Here is a 16,936-nt window from a genome sequence, read left to right on the forward strand (position 1 = left end):
ATGAGGACATCTGCCCAGAAGACTAGAAGGGCTAGGATATGAGCTTCATTTGGCCTTTATTACAAGCAGGTTTTTAAAGGCAAATAGGAGGACAGGAAATGGGCTGATAGTTGTTTGTCAGGAATTCTTATTGATTTACAGAAATAACATTGATTAGTGATTGGCTATACATTGTTGGAACATAGGGCATGGGTTATGGTGTACAGTATGCAGCATTATTAGATAAATTTATAGCTACTTGCGGTAACAGTCAAGAGTCCACATAATAAGCAGCTTGAAGAGATGATTACTTAGCTCAAGCGAGGAAGTGGGATATGACTGCTGCCTCATTCCTATGCCTCTTTGGGCCTGATAATTTAGAGGAGGCTCACAGTCCTTAGATAAAATGTCCTTTTCTTTCTCAGTTCAAATACAACCTACACACTGATGTTCCAAGTTATATTTCCAACCCAGACCTCTTCTCTGAACTCTAGGCTTATTATAAAACAAACTACCACCCTGACAATTACTACAAGTCCAAAAACTGAACACTTAATCTCTATTCCAGATATGTCCAACTTACCATTTTCTTTACCTCAGTACATGAGAACTCCACCTCATCAAGTTAACAGGCTAAAAAATAATTTGAAATCACTCGACTATTCTCTTTGTCTTATATGCTATACCCAACATATGAAAATAGCCAGTTTTCTCTTCCTAAAAACGACATTAAAGATCTCTTTCTTACCACTTCAACCAGTATTATTCTGACCCAAGTCTTTCTTAACTAAATCATTGTAATAGTCTTCTAATTTATCTCACTGGTTCCTTTTTGTCAACTGACAACTTACTGTCAACATGTAAAACAGAGTGACCCACTTAAAATATAAGTCATTTAATGTAACTTCTCTGCTCCAAAGCCCTCTCATCTCTTCAGTGGCTTCCCATCTCACTTAAAGTAAGACTCAATGTCTTTACAATGTCCCGCCAGTTCATCTGATTTATCTGACTCATCTTGCATGTTCCCCAACTCTTCACACTGCTTCGGCTGTACTGGCTTCTTTGATGTTTCTAGAAAACACTAGGCTCTCTCTCATCTAGGTGCCTGTGTGCTTGTATTATGCACATCCACATACCTGACACCTTTACCTTTCTCAAGGTTTTGCTCAAATATTACATTTCTAGAGTTGCTGTTCCCACTAATTATTTTTTCATTTGAAATATTGCTTCCCAACTAACAATGACTCTCACTAAACAGTACTCCCATTTCCCCTTCCCTGCGTATTTTACTTCATAGTGGTTATTACCACTTGAAATGCTAATTGTTATTTGTTTGATTGTTCTAATCACTCTGTTTTCCAACAATAATGTAAGCTCCATGATGGCAGAGATTTTTACCAGTTGTGTTCTCTGACATATCTTTAGTGTCTATAAAAGAACCTGGCGGCCAGGCACGGTGGCTCACGCCTGTAATCCCAGCACTTTGGGAGGCCGAGGCGGGTGGATCACGAGGTCAGGAGATCGAAACCATCCTGGCTAACACGGTGAAACCCCATCTCTATTAAAAATACAAAAAAAATTAGCTGGGCATCGTGGTGGGCGCCTGTAGTCCCACCTACTCCGGAGGCTGAGGCAGGAGAATGGCATGAACCCAGGAGGTGGAGCTTGCAGTGAAACGAGACAGTGCCACTGCACTCCAGCCTGGGTGACAGAGACAGACTCTGTCTCCAAAAAAAAAAAAAAAAAAAAACCTGGCATAAAGCTGATACTTCATAAATATTTGTTTAAGAATTAATATTAATAGGAGTCCTTGGTGAAGAGTTCTAAGACTGGGAAGAAGTAGATTCTGTCTGAGAAGCAAAAAGCATGAGTATTCTGCCATTCCAATGTTAAGGCATTTGGAGTTGAAATAGGAAGATGCAAACAGTTTGATTCAGCCCAACCAACAGGTATCAAATTGCTCCTGTGTTCTGAGTTTGTGTTAGGTAAGATGATAACAGTAATCTAAACTCTAAACTAAAATAGAAAATTTAAAAACTTGTTTTTAAATTACAGCAGAGTCAGAAGTGGTAAGCTGGCTGAGTGCGGTGGCTCACGCCTGCAATCCCAGCACTTTGGAAGGCCCAGGCAGGTGGCTTACCTGAGGTCAGGAGTTCGGGACCAACAGGGTGAAACCCTGCCTCTGCTAAAAATACAAAAATGAGCCGGACATGGTGATGTGCACCTGTAATCCCAGCTACTCGGGAGGCTGAGGCAGGAGAATCCCTTGAACCCAGGATGTGTAGGTTGCAGTGACTGAGATCGCACCACTGCACTCCAGCCTGAGCAACAGAGCAGGACTCCATCACCAAAAAAAAAAAAAAAAAAAAAAAGAAAAGAAAGAAGAAGCAATAAACTGATGTAGTGGTTGCTATGGTTATATATGGTTATATTAGTGCCAACAAAAACAAGAAGAGAACAGAAATCAGAATCTTCCTGCAAGTCAGAGAGTGCACATGACCTCTGTGGAAACATTTCTCATCTGTTTAACAAGAAGAGACTATCTGAATAAATCCAAGTTTAAGTTTTAAAATATTACTATAAAACCTGTGGTATAGATAATGCTTTTGTTCCCTCAAATTTCATATGTTGAAACCTAATTCCCAATGTGATGGTATTTGGAGATGGGACACCTGGGAGGTGATTAGGTCATGAGGGCAAATTAATTCCCTTCTGGAAGAGGCCCCAGAGAGTTCCCTGGTCATTTCCACCATGTGAAGACACAGCAAAAAGGTGGCTGTCTATGAACCAGGAAGTGAGTCCTCACCAAACACCAGATCTGCCAGAATCTTGATTTTGGATTTAGCCTCCAGAACTGTGAGAAGTAAAGATTTGTTATTGTTTATGGTGTTCTTGTTGTAACAGCCCAAGTGGGCTGAGACACCTGGTTTGGACATAAAAGAAATATATATATTTTTTGTTTTCTCTCAAGGATTTAAATATATTCCTTTTTAGCCCAAAAGATACAACACAGAATAATAAAGTATGTAAGTATATAAAAGCAAGGTACAATCAACTTTTCTAGATGCCTACAAATATGATCCTAGAAAATTAAGAAGGAAAACAATACTTGAAAGACTAATTTTATCATACACGTGATATGTTATAACATGAAGATTCACAGTATATCTAACAGACCAGGGTAAACCAGATTTGCCAAAAAAAAAAAAAAAAAAAAAAAAAAATCCACCAAAAAGCCGAAACAAAACAAAAAACAAACTTTTAAGATATTGTTTTTACACAGAGGCTCTTGAAAAATACCCCCTTCTGACGTATCTATTGATGATTAGCTATCTTGGCCTGGATGCTAAAGTGTAGCTACAGAGAAGAAAATTGGTGAAGCAGTGCTGTATAACTGTTTTCATTTCTCATGTTGACAGCATGAAATTTGTCTGGCTACAATATTACAACCATAATCCCTAAGTATACAGAGTGATTTTTTAATGAGTATCCCAATTTTCTGGGTACATCTATGGATTTTTCCAATAATAGGGGGTTAAGAACTTCGTTGTCTGTTCCCAACCATTCTAACCATTCCTTTAAAATTAATGGTAAGTAATATCTAAGACTTCTTGCTTAAACAACAGTTACAATATAGGGAGAAAAACCTGCTTGTATTTTAATTTACTCATCGAAACTTGAGAGATGGAGATTGCATTGTTCTTCACTAAGAATAAAAAACCTGCAAAGTAATTATATCTATTAATGTTACAGGAGAACAGTTACAGTGGCTTTTTATCCCCAACTCCTACTGGAAGAAATCTTTACAAATTCAGTCTCAGCTCTGCCACTATCTACTTGTATGTTGATAGGCAATTATCTTTTTCTTTGACTGCTGTAGATTTTTAGTCTATTAGGTAAGGTAATCTTTAAGACAACTCCCAGCTCATAAATTCTGGGATCCTGTAACTTGCAAATTAGAAGTCCCTGATCAGTGCAGACATCCCTTAAGGCATGTGATATGTCTGAGAGCAGCTGCCTCCATACTAATGAGCACAGATATTGTGGACTGACTCCCATCTGAAATTCAGCAGGCCCACTCTCCAACAGAGCCATATCTAAATGGCTATTGGTCTGCATTTCTCACTAGCTCCCCTTTGCAAGTCTTGAGCACTTAAGTCAGGATAAGATCTATCAAACTTCACTCAGTGATTTTTTTTTATCATGGGGTGACTAGAGAATCCCCAGACCGTGACAAAAAAGGCAGCCTTGTCAGCCAAAGCCTGATGTTGTCCTAAACTGCAGCAACTTTATCCTCCTTCCCTGTGACAAAGTAGTCAATGAAAAATGCCTCTATTTTGTTTCTTCTTGTCAGCTCTTTTCTCTAATCATATTTATTACTTTGGATGTGCCACCTGGTGTCAAGAGAGGTATTGGAAGAAAATCAAGATCCTGGTTAAGTAAATTCTGTCAAATTAGACAGGGTCACAGCAGACATTCAGTTCAGCAGAGAACATTAATATGGCTGTGTGCATGCCAGGGATCTGGGAGAAGCACATTCTGTAAGCTCTATTCTCAAAACATATCCATAACTTGATCATTTCTCTCTACCTGACTGATACCACAGTAATCCAGCCTCCGTTAGCTCTCACCTAGAAGGCTGCAGGCGTCCTAATGGTCACTCTATTTGTACTCCTGCTCTGCTTCTCTGCACAGCATGCATAATTAGTTTTTAAAATATAATGCAGACTGGCCAGGTGCTGTGGCTCACGTCTGTAATCCTAGCACTTTGGGAGGCCGAGGCAGGCGGATCACGAGGTCAGGAGTTTGAGATCAGCCTGGCCAACATGGTGAAACCCTGTCCCTATTAAAGATACAAAAAAATTGGTGAAACCTTGTCTCTACTAAAAATACAAAAATTAGCTAGGTGTGGTGGCATGTGCCTGTAATCCCAGCTACTTGGGAGGCTGAGTCAGGAGAATCACTTGAACCAAGGAGTCAGAGGTTGCAGTGAACTGAGATTACGCCACTGCACTCCAGCCTGGTGGCAGAGGGAGACTTCATCTCAAAAAAAAAAAAAAAAAAAAAAGAGAGAGATACAAAATATTAGTTGGGCGTGGTGGTGGGCGCCTGTAATCCCAGCTACTCAGGAGGCTGAGGCAGGAGAATTGCTTGAACCCAGGAGGCTGAGCTGAGGTTGTAGTGAGCCAAGATCATGCCAATGCACTCCAGCCTGGGTGACAGGGTGAGAATCCGTCTCAAAAAATAAATAAATAAAAATAAAATAAGTAAAATAAAATATGACCCAGACCATTATGTTCTCATGTTCAGTATCCCCACATGACTTCCTGACACTCTCAGAATAAAATCCAAACTCCTCACCATGAACTGTAGATCCCATAAGACCTGGGCTTTGGCTTTCTTTCAAATATTCATTTTTTTCTACCTTCCTATTCCTTATCTTCTTTGCTCTAATTATCACAGCCTTCTCACTATGCCATGCACATACTCAGTGCTCTCTACTCAGGGCTTTTGTCTCAAGGCTTTCCTCTTTCCAGGAGAATTATTTTTTCAGTTGTTTACTTGGCATTCTGTCTCACTTTATTAAGGTCTATGTTCAAACATCACCTTATCATTCATGTTTTTTAGACCGGGTATCTAATATAAAGCCTCTTCATTCTATCTAATTCCCTGACTTTATTTTTTTCAGAGCAATACCTGACATCATATTTTATATTTCTGTTTATTTGCTCAGGTCCCTTCCACTTGAGTAACAACATATTGAAGGAGGGGCTTTTATGATTTGTCACTGCATCCCCAGTGCTCAGAGCAGTGTCCGACACATATTAAGCACTGAAGCAATCTATACTGACATAAAAAATAAACGATGGATCCATTATTTGTACCTTAGTATCATTTAAGAATATCAGAATAATCAGCAACTTAGCAATATTGCCCCATTAGCCTAAATTGGAGATCTGAAAACAATGGCTCAACAGTCGAGTTCAACCTGCCTGAATATTTTGGAAATAAAATTTTGTTGTAACACAGTCATTCTTATTTATGTATCTGTTGCCTATGCCCCCTTTTAGGCTATACCAACAGATTGTATGGCCTGCAAAGCACAAAATACTATCTGGCCCTTTACAGAAAATATTTTATAAGCCTTGGCCTAAATTGTAAAAATTTGGCTTAATTTTTTCTATTTACTTTTCCTTTGGCATCAGGATCAATAGTTGACTATTTTTCTAGTCACCTCAAAACAAAGCTGGAGTTAATAGAGACTGATATTAACTTTGAAAAAGGAAAACAGTTACTCAAGAAGAGCTCAGCATGAATTGTTCAGCATCAGAACCAGTCAGGCAATTACAGATGTTTCCTTTCTTCCTTTGTATCATTTAACTAGGCTTTCTTTCAGAGAGAATGGTGATTTACGAAGAAGAAAACCTTTGGGTATTCTTTGTTCCCATGACTGGAAATGACTTAAAGCAATGGTGTTTAAATAAGACGATTTTGTTTAATTTTAACTTTTCCTTCACTTTTTTGCCCAAACTATCCCTTTTCATATCTACTTGCAGTAGATGTTTCATAAAGACTTCTTTTTTAAAAAAATTTTTATTATTATACTTTAGGTTTTAGGGTACATGTGCACAATGTGTGGGTTTGTTACATATATATCCATGTGCCTTCTTTCCCTTGGAAAATTTTTGCCTTTACTAGATAGATGGGCATGATACCGAAATGGAGAGGAAGAATCACTTCTGCCCACATTCATTTTGTATTGCATTGTCAGTCACCAACTGGGATGAATTTTCTGATATAAAAATTTCCCATCAGGTAATCTAGGCAGGATATATAATTCTCATTGCCTAGTTTTCTGTGGTACTCAGAAATTTCAAAGAACATATTTGCTCTTTGCCCTATTTGGATGATATAAAATAATGGAAATAATCACACATAACTCTAACCTGAAGTAAATAGCTCAGCCTCGGGCTCAGACAAACCTGGGTTAAAAGCTTTGCTTGGCTGGTTGCTATGGTCAGAGAACCTGAGACTATTGCTTGCCTTTTGTATGGTGGATAATGCAGCCTACACATAGGCAGAGTGAAAATTAAGGCCATTTAATACATTGTTGGAATACAACAAATGAGAAATCCCTCTTCAGTTATATAGAAATGTCTTAAGTCCCCTTCATGCAAGTTTCCGTGAATTATTAAGGAAAAGTAATGCAGCAGATGCTTTCAGTGCTTCACCCACAGATCCTTGGCATTTACCACTCTCAGACACATCACTGGCTTCTTACTGCAAGTACTTGCAGATCTCAGAGTGACTCCTTTCTATAGCTAAGGGAGCTGCTTAGTTTTTGTGCAGGTCAGGACAGAGGTACTGAAACGTTAGCTTCCATAGGAGCAGTGGTGTGCTGGAGCTGTGTAAAGCAGTATGCAAGTACTGATTGTTAAATTTTCAAGAATCTGGCAAACTGATTCTTAAATAGCATCATTATTAAAAATTAATTATGTAACCTAATAATCAAATGAAATACATTAAAAATAAGAGTAAAATATGCTCAAAACTCATCACTTCCTAGTCACTTTGCAATTTAGTCTTATCTGTGTTTTTGAAGTTTTTTTAATGTGTTTTTGTATCTGTAGGATAGAGATTCCATATAATGGTGTGCTACTGTACATCTCTTCCCAATTCCACACTCAGCAATGTAATATTAGAACTTGAAATTGGCCATGGTGAGAGTATGTCCACCAAAGAAATTGGTAAAGGCTACAAATCAGGGCTATTTGTTCAGAGAGCTGATTGTTAAATATTTACCAGCACACCACTGTCCAACATTCAACCAAAAAAAACAAAGGAGAGTTAGTAGATAAATACCTAAGCATTCTCACCTCTGTGGCTGAGACAAATCAAAAGTGTGTTTTATACTGTTTGCTAGAGGTCCCTCAAGAGGATTGAGTTCCAGGTGTTTACAATGGTGACAAATACAATAAAAGAGGTGGGAACTGGCAATGCTAAAACCTCAGTGTTGGTTGCTGTTCATGAATTAGGCTTCATAATAAAAGATATTGCTATGGAATTGGAATCTCCAGTGTCATTTGGCAATGATAGGATTCAAGAACAGCAGCAACCAGGTGAGTAATTAATCATCAGAGACAAGGAGTAAATAATTACCGTAATACACAGCAAGGCCAAAAGGCAACCTGGGAGGCTTGACATGTAGAAATCTGGTTTTATGGGTATTAGAACATAGGGCGAAATAATTGGGGATCCAAATAGATTGTTGCTGGGCATCTATATCTATCTATCTATCTGTCTATCTATCTGTCTGTCTATCTATCTAATCTATCTGTCTATATGTATGTATGGAAGTACAGCTGAGCAGAAACCTAATACAAGCCATCACTCAGTTTTCAAAACTGAATCAGTTCTATGACTTAGTGACAACAGATTTAAAGCAGTCTCTTTTACAAAATTAAAAGTTTCTTTTGAAAAAGGAACCTCCAGGTTTTGGTATCAGGATGATGCTGGCCTCATAAAACTGAGTTAGGGAGGAGTCCCTCTTTTTCTATTGTTTGAAATAGTTTCAGAAGGAATGGTACCAGCTCCTCTTTCTACCTATGGTAGAATTCAGCTGAGAATCTGTCTGGTCCTGGGCTTTTTTTGGTTGGTAGGCTATTAATTACTGCCTCAATTTCAGAACTTGTTATTGGTCTATTCAGGAATTTGACTTCTTCCTGTTTTAGTCTTGGGAGGGTGTATGTGTCCAGGAATTTATCCATTTCTTCTAGATTTTCTAGTTTATTTGCGTAGAGATATTTATAGTATTCTCTGATGGTAGTTTGTATTTCTGTGGGATCAGTGGTGATATCCCCTTTATCATTTTTTATTTGTCTATTTGATTCTTCTCTCTTTTCTTTATTATTAGTCTGGCTAGCAGTCTATCTATTTTGTTAATCTTTTCAAGAAACCACCTCCTGGATTCATTGCTTTTTGAAGGGTTTTTCATGTCTCTATCTCCTTCAGTTCTGCTCTGATCTTAGTTATTTCTTGTCTTCTGCTAGCTTTTGAATTTGATTGCTCTTGCTTCTCTAGTTCTTTTAATTGTGATGTTAGGGTGTCAATTTTAGATCTTTCCTGTTTTCTCCTGTGGGCACTTAGTGCTATAAATTTCCCCGTAAACATTACTTTAGTTGTATCCCAGAGATTCTGGTACATTGTATCTTTGTTCTCATTGGTTTTAAAAAAAACTTATTTCTGCCTTAATTTCGTTATTTACCCAGTAGTCATTCAGGAACAGGTTGTTCAGTTTCCATGTAGTTGTGCAGTTTTGAGTGAGTTTCTTAATCTTGAGTTCTAATTTGATTGAATTGTGGTCTGACAGACTGTTTTTTATGATTTCTGTTCTTTTGCATTTGCTGAAAAGTGTTTTATTTCCAATTATGTGGTCAATTTTAGAATAAGTGTGATGTGGTGCTGAGAAAAATGTATATTCTATTGATTTGGGGTGGAGAGTTCTGTAGATATCTATTAGGTCTGTTTGGTCCAGAGCTGAGTTCAAGTTATGAATATCCTTGATGATTTTCTGTCTCATTGATCTGTCTAATATTGACAGTGGGGTGTTAGAGTCTCCCACTGTTATTGTGTGGGTCTCTAAGAACTTGCTTTATGTTCTTTGTAGGTCTCTAAGAACTTGCTTTATGAATCTGGGTGCTCCTATATTGGGTTCATATATATTTAGAGTAGTTAGCTCTTCTTGTTGTGTTGATCCCTTTACCTTTATGTAATACCCTTCTTTGTCTTTTTTGATCTTTGTTGGTTTAAGGTCTGTTCTATCAGAGACTAGGATTGCAACCCCTGATTTTTTTTTTCTTATTTCCATTTTCTTGGTGATATTTCTCCATCCCCAGCAGAGACACAACAACAACAACAACAACAACAACAAAAATTCAGGCCAATATCTCTGATGAACTTCAATGTGAAAATCCTCAATAAAATACTGGCAAACCGAATCCAGCAGCATATCAAAAAAATTATCCACCACGATCAATTCGGCTTCATCCCTGGAATGTAAGTTTGGTTCAACATACACAAATCAATAAATGTAATCCATCACATAAACAGAACCAATGACAAAAACTACATGATTATCTCAATAGATTCAGAAAAGGCCTTTGATAAAATTCAACACCTCTTCATGCTAAAAACTCTCAATAAACTAGGTATTGATGGAACGTATCTCAAAATAGTAAGAGCTATTTATGACAAACCCACACAATATCATACTGAATGGACAAAAGCTGGAAGCATTCCCATTGAAAACTGGCACAAGACAAGGATGCCCTCTCTCACCACTCCTATTCGACATGGTATTGGAAGTTCTGGCCAGGGCAATCAGGCAAGAGAAAAAAATAAAAGGTATTCAAATAGGAAGAGAGGACATCAAATTGTCTCTGTTTGCAGATGACATGATTGTATATTTAGAAAATCCCATCATCTCAGCCCAAAAACTTCTTAATCTTATAAGCAACTTAACAGTCTCAGGATACAAAATTAATGTGCAAAAGTCACAAGCATTCCTATACACTAATAAGAGACAAACAGACAGCCAATCATAAGTGAACTCCCATTCACAATTGCTACAAAGAGAATAAAATAACTAGGAATACAAATTACAAGGGATGTGAAGGACCTCTTCAAGGAGAACAACAAACCATTGCTGAAGGAAATAAAAAACGGACATAAACAAATGGAAAAACATTCCATGCTCGTGGATAGGAAGAATCAATACCATGAAAATGGCCATACTGCCCAAAGTAATATATAGATTCAATGCTATCGCCATCAAGCTACCATTAACTTTTTTCACAGAATTAGAATTAGAAAAAAAACTACTTTAAATTTCATATGGAACCAATAAAAAGACCATATAGCCAAGACAATCCTAAGCAAAAAGAACAAACTTGGAGGCATCACGGTCCTGACTTCAAACTATACTAGAAGGCTACAGTAATCAAAACAGCATGGTACTGGTACCAAAACAGTTATATAGAACAATGGAAAAGAACAGAGGCCTCTGAAATAATGCCACACATCTACAACCATCTGATCTTTCACAAACCTGACAAAAACCAGCAATGGGGAAAGGATTCCCTATTTAATAAATGGTGTTGGGAAAACTGGCTAGCCATATGCAGAAAACTGAAACTGGACCCCTTCCTTACACATTATACAAAAATTAAGACGGATTAAAGACTTAAACCTAAGACCTAAAAACCATAAAACCCTAGAAGAAAACCTAGGGAATAACACTCATGACATGGGCATGGGCAAAGACATCATGACTAAAACATCAAAAGCAATGGCAACAAAATCCTAAATTGACAAATGGGATCTAATTAAACTAAAGAGCTTCTGCACAGCAAAAGAAACTATCATCAGAGTGAACAGACAACCTATAGAATGGGAGAAAATTTTTGCAAACTATTAATCTGACAAAGGGCTAATAGCTAGAATCTACAGGGAACTTAAACAAATTTACAAGAAAAAAACAACCCCATCAAAAAGTGGGCAAAGGATCTGAACAGACTCTTCTCAAAAGAAGACATTTATGTGGCCAACAAACGTATGAAATAAAGCTCATTATCACTGGTCATTAGAGAAATACAAATCAAAACCACAATGAGAAACTATCTCATGCCAGTCAGAATGGCGATTATCAAAAAGTCAGGAAACAACAGATGCTGGAGAGGATGTGGAGAAATAGGAACACTTTTACACTGTTGGTGGGACTGTAAATTAGTTCAACCATTGTGGAAGACAGTGTGGTGATTCTTCAAGGATTTAGAACCAAAAATACCATTTGACCTAGCAATCCCATTACTGGGTAGATATCCAAAGGATTATAAATCATTCTACTATAAAGACACATGCACACATATGTTTACTGCAGCACTATTCATAATAGCAAAGACTTGGAACCAACCCAAATGCCCATCAATGATAGACTGGATTAAAAAAAATGTGGCACATATACACCATGGAGTACTATGCATCTGTAAAAAAGGATGAGTTTATGTCCTTTGCAGGGACATGGATGAAGCTGGAAAGCTTCATTTTCAGCAAACTAACAAAGAAACACAAAACCAAACACTGCCTATTGTCATTCATAAGTGGGAGATGAACAATGAGAACACAGGGGCACAGGGAGGGGAACATCACACACCAGGACCTGTTGGGGGGTGGGGGGATAGGGGAGGGATAGCATTAGGAGAAATCTAATGTAGATGATAGGTTTATGGATGCAGCAGATCACCATGGCCCGTGTATATCTATGTAATGAACCTGCACATTCTGCACATCTAACCCAGAACTTAATGTGTAATTTAAAAAAAGAAAAGGAAGGAAGAGGAACCTCCAATGCCAGAAGCAAGAATATGCCATACCTGCCTCAACAATCATTCCTCAAAAGAATCTTTGGCCATTTCAAGATAAATTACATGGGGAAAAGGGTAATAGCAAGATGTTTAAAGGACTCCTGATATATTGATATGGTGTCTCAGCTTATCTTACTCTAGGTCATGCAAAGCACCACAATAAACCTCACTAGAAAAGCAGAGGCAAGAGATAAATGAAGTGTTAGCCCACTTCTTTTATACAATGGTCCCAGTGGGTCACCCTGTAGTTATTTCTCTAATTCCTGAGTGCATAATTGGGGCAGATATTCTTAAGTGCTGGCAGAAGCCTAAGATTGGTTCACTAAACTGTGGTGTAAAAGGCATCATAATAAAGCCAAGTAGAAGCCCTTGAATTGACACATGATCACACGGAATCAAGTTAGAAAATCAGAAGCAGTACCACATTCCTTGTAGAATGACATTTAAGAACATCCCTCAAAAACTTCAGATGACTGTTTATTTCTTTCTCTTGGCTAATTGCTCTGGCCAGAACTTCCAGTATTTGGTTACATAATAGTGTTAAAAGTGGTCATCTTTTTCTTGTTCTAGTCCTTAGACGATAGGACTTCAGTTTTTTTTTCCTATTTTTTTCCCCAGTATAGTGTCAGCTTTGGGTTTGTCATCTATGACCTTTATTATTTTGAAGTATGTTCCTTCTATACCCATTTTAATGAGGGTTTTTACCATAAAGAGATGTTGAATTTTATCAAACACTTTTTTGGCATCTATTGAAAGAATCACATGGCTTTTTCTCTTGATTCTGTAAATGTAATGTACCACATTTATTGATTAGCATATGTTGAACCATCCTTGCATCCTGGGATGAATCCTACTTGCTCATGGTGAATAATATTTTTAATGTGTTGTTGAATTTGGTTGCAAGTATTTTGTTGAGAATTTTTGGATCTATGTTCAACAATGATATTGGCCTGTTGTTTTCTTTTTTGTGGCGTCTCTGTCTTCTTTTGTTATCAGGGTAATGCTGGCCACATGAGTTTAGAAGTATTTCTTCCTCTTTAATTTTTTTGAAGAGTTTCAGTAAAGTTTGTATTCTTTAATTGTTTGGTAGATTTCGTCAGGGAATCTATCAGGTTTTGGGGTTTTCTTTTTCTTTGTTGTTTTTTTTATGGGATTTTTTTATTATGGTTTCTATGTTACACATTATTTCTCTGTTAAGGTTTTCACATTTGGTATGTCATATTTCCATTTTCACTTATTTCAATTTTTTTTACATTTTAAAAAAAATTTATTCATTAATTGGTCAATCAGGAGCATGCTGTTTAATTTCCATGTGTTTATGTATTTTCTGAGGTTCCTCTTGTTATTGATTTCTAGTTTTATCCCATTGTTTTCAGAAAAGTTACTTCTATGCTCATGAATTGAAAGAATTAATATTGTTAAAAATGACAATACTACCCAAAACAATTTATAGATTCAGTGCAATCACTATCAAAATACCAATGCCATTCTTCATAGAAATAGAAAAAGAAATTCTAAAGTTTATTTGAAACCACAAAAGAGCCCAAATAGCTAAAGAAATCCCAAGTAAATCTAGATATATCACACTACCTGACATCAAAATTTACTATAAAGCTATAACAGCCAAAACAACATTGTACTGGCATAAAAACAGACACATGGACAAATAGAACAGAATTGAGAATCCAGATGTAAATCCACAGATTTACAACCAACTCATCTTCAATAAAAGTGCCAAGAAAATACAATGGGCAAAGGACAGTCTTTTCATAAATGGTTCTGGGAAAACTGGGTGACTATATGCAAAAGAATAAAACTAGACCCCTATCTCTCACTTTATTTAAAAAAATCAAAATATATTAAAGTCTTAAATTTAAGACCTGAAACTATGAAACTACTAGAAGAAAACATTGAGGAAATGCTCCAGGATATTAGTTTGGACAAAGAATTTTGTGTATCACCATAAAAGTACAGGCAAGCAAAGCACAAATAGACAATTGGGATAACATCAAGAGGAAACAATCAACAAAATGAAGAGACAGAAAACATTTGCCAACTATCCATCTGGCAAGGAATGTAGAACCAGAATATATAAAGAGCTCAAACAACTAAGTAGGAAAAAAACATAATCCAATTAAAAAATGAGAAAAATATCTGAACAGACATTTCTCAAAACAAGATATACAAATGGCCAACAGGTATATAAAAAATGTTCAACATAACTAATCATCAGAGAAATGCAAATTAAAATGACAATGTGATATCATCTCACCCCATTTAGAATGGCTGTATCAAAAAGACAAGGCAATAATGTATGCTAGAAAGGATGTGCAAAAAGGGGAACCCTCATACCCTGTTGATGAGAATGTATTTATAAATTAGTACAACCACTATGGAGAATAGTATTGTTCCTTAAACGACTAAAAACAGAGCTACCATATGATTCATCAATCCCACAACTAGGTATATATACAAAATAAATAAAATAAATATATTAAAGAGATATGTACACTATGATGTATTACAGCTCTCTTCACAATAACCAAAATACAGAATCAAACTAAGTGTCCATCAGTGGATAAATGAATAAAGAAAACATGGTATATACACACAATGGGAGTGTTATTCTGCCATAAAATAAATGAAATCCTATCATTTGCAGCAACATGGATGGAACTGGAGGCCATTATGTAAAATGAAATAAGCCAAGCAAAGTAAGACAAACATCATATGTTCTCACTCCTATGTGAGAGCTAAAAGAGTGGAACTCATGAAGATAGAGAGTAGATTGCTTGTTTCTGATTGGTGGTTACCAGAGGCTGGAAAGGGAAGGAGAGGAAGGAGGAATAAAGGAAAAAAAAAGAATATAAATGTATTTGTAACTACTAAATGGTACACTTAAAAATGGTAAATTTGATAATAGTAAATTATATATGTATATAACTCAATCAAAAAAAGAGAAAAGCAACATTAAAAAAAGAAATGTGTCTGTATACACATTTTCTACTATTCTGTACCACAATAGCGTGACTATAGTTAACAGTAATTTATTGTACATTTTTAAAGAAATAAAAAGGTGTGATTAGAATGTTCCTAACACAAAGAAATGATATGTGTTTGAGGTGATGTATACTCCAATTACCCTGACTGATCATTTCATAATGTATCCCTGTATCAAAACATACATCTACAGCATAAATATATACAACTATTATTATAGCCATAAAAATTAAAAAAAAAAACTTAAAGGCTTCAGGATATATGGCTAGTGGTCCCATATATTCTCAGTACTCTCTCTTGGTCTTTGCCTTCTAAGGGCGGGAAGTTTTTAGTTCACATCAGGCAGCCAGTCTGAAAAGACTGGAGGGGTCTAAGACACCAGCTTTCTCTTGGTATGAATGTGTGAAGCCCTTGGCTGAATTTTTTCTTAAAAAGTCCTATCTCTATGGGGCTTTTGATATATTTTGCTATCTTAAGGACATTGAAATTATTGGGGACCATGGAGATGCCTCCTCAACTCCCTCCCTAGAAATACTTCTTGCTTATATGATTTTAAAAAAAGCACCTGAAAAATTACTATATGGCCTTTAAAAGGCTTTTGGATTGAGTCGCTATTGGAACTAAGTACACCACTAAAATAAAAAGGACTTTAGAGATCTCTTATTATCAGCAATTTTTAAAAGGTTTAAATTAAAATAAGGATATATCATAATTTCATAGCTTTAAAAATTATCCTGGGCAGTTAAAATCCTTTGCAAGCCTGAAAGATAACTGCTCTGTACTCCTTCTGGAGAGAGCAATGGCAACTGCACCATAATGTAGCCCAGTAGCTAAGCCTCTGCCCTTTCACAATAGTGCCCTGGATTTAATTCCAGGCTTCAGGGAATGAGTCTTTTCTGTTGTGGTATTTAGGTATTTATGTGACCTTTGCCATTTATTGATTTCTTTCCCCTCTATGAACAACTTCTGACTTCCTGTCTTGAATCTTCCTTTCTCTGACCTACCTTTGGGGCAATTCTGGATTTTGTAAAAACCGCTTGCCATCTCTTTGGAGACAACTTGTGCATGCCTGGTTAAGTCACAACATTAGTTACATTAGTTAAAACTTATTGGTTTCACTTGGGAAAATACCTTTGATAAAAATAAAAATCTTTTAAAAGAAAGCTTAAAAGCCAGAGGTGTTGGCTGTTTGTCCCAGCTAGAGTCTGATAATAAGATATCTTAGAAATTAAATAATAATAATAATAATAAATAAAAGAGCTCTAGAGTTAAAAGTCAGCTTAATTAAAAGTAGATATACAAGCTTATTCATATATTTTAAAAAGGTCTTTATGTTTTTTTCTTCTTAAATGTTTTTTGAGAAAAAAATGGACTTCTTCGAGAAAAATTTTTTTATTTTCTTCTCAATCAACTTACTCATTCCTTCATTGACTTCTGCCTGTGTTCTTGTAACCCTCTATGCTCACATAAGAGGACATAAGGTAATTTCTGACAGCCTGAGACTCCTTGGGAAAAGCAGAGGAGGCACTACAAAC

The sequence above is a fragment of the Hylobates moloch genome, unplaced genomic scaffold, assembly GCF_009828535.3.
Source record: "Hylobates moloch isolate HMO894 unplaced genomic scaffold, HMol_V3 SCAFFOLD_3, whole genome shotgun sequence".
In the NCBI taxonomy this organism is placed as follows: domain Eukaryota; kingdom Metazoa; phylum Chordata; class Mammalia; order Primates; family Hylobatidae; genus Hylobates; species Hylobates moloch.